This window comes from Callospermophilus lateralis, unplaced genomic scaffold (genome assembly GCF_048772815.1).
Source record: "Callospermophilus lateralis isolate mCalLat2 unplaced genomic scaffold, mCalLat2.hap1 Scaffold_139, whole genome shotgun sequence".
NCBI classification, from domain to species: domain Eukaryota; kingdom Metazoa; phylum Chordata; class Mammalia; order Rodentia; family Sciuridae; genus Callospermophilus; species Callospermophilus lateralis.
In genome coordinates this window covers 1756504-1757656 of record NW_027512543.1, presented here as the reverse complement: position 1 = coordinate 1757656, position 1153 = coordinate 1756504, and the positions used below count along the sequence as shown (strand labels likewise).

Sequence of the window (1153 nt, the reverse complement as noted above, 5' to 3'; positions counted from 1 at the left end):
TCATCTTCTGAGAAGTGTATGTTCATTTCCTTGGCCCATTTATTGATTGACTTATTTGAGTTTATTGTTTTTTTTTTTTTTTTGGTGTTAAGATTTTTGAGTTCTTTAAATACCTAGAGACTAGTGCGCTATCTCATGTGCATGTTCTAGAAATTTGTTCCCATTCTGTAGGCTCTCTATTCACTTCACTGATTATTTCTTTTGCTGAGAAGAAGCTTTTGAGTTTGAATCCATCCCATTCATTGTTTCTTGATTTTAATTCCTGTGCTAAAAATTATGGAATGCTTCATGAATTTGCATGTCATCCTTGCATAGGGGTCATGCTAATCTTCTCTGTATCATTCCAATTTTAGTATATGTGCTGCCAAAGTGAGCACCTGATCAATGTCTTTTGAAAACATTTAATAATCTTAATCCATAGCTATGAATGTATTTTCACATTCATAAGTGTCTTAAGAATACATTTTTCCTTGAAATCATGTATTCATAAGCAATACCTTGGAGCCTTGCAGTTACCCAGTGAAATATGTAGTATTGTGAATGCTAATTTGTTTTTGATAATTTACTGTTCAAAAAAACACTTTGACAAACTGTTATAAGCTGACTGTATTACCCTGTAATTTATATATTGAAATCCCAATTCCCAGTAACTTAGAATGCAATCTGATTTTTTTTACAATTTTTTCTTTTAAGTTATTTTATTCTAATTTGTTATACATGATAGCAGAATGCATTACAATTCATATTACACATATAGAGCACTATTTTTCATATCTCAAAATACATTCACACCATTAGTGTCTTCATACATGTACTTAGGGTAATGATATCCATCTCATTCCATCTTCTTTTTTACCCCCATACCCCCTTCTTTCCCCTCCAACCCCTTTGCCCTATCTAGAGTTCATCTAATCCTCCCATGCTCCTCCTCTAGAATAAAATATTATTTGAAGACAGGATATTTAAGAAGATAATAAATTTAAAGTAAGATCATTAAGGTAGGACCTTTTCCAATATATCTTGGGTCCTTATAAAAAGGGAAAACTTGTAGACACAAAAATTGACATTGGGAGATGATATAAAGAGACACAAGAAGACAATGTCAACCTACACGCCAAGGAACATGCTGGAACATTTTCTCTCCTTACAATGC

General features: G+C 32.4%; 1 non-coding gene across 1 annotated transcript; it reads right to left on the bottom strand.

Moving 5' to 3' along the window:
* Positions 1–270: 270 nt before the first annotated feature.
* LOC143386189 (U6 spliceosomal RNA) lies at positions 271–377 on the bottom strand. The gene has a single exon (XR_013089546.1). It is a non-coding gene; the product is annotated as a U6 spliceosomal RNA (small nuclear RNA).
* Positions 378–1153: the final 776 nt, after the last annotated feature.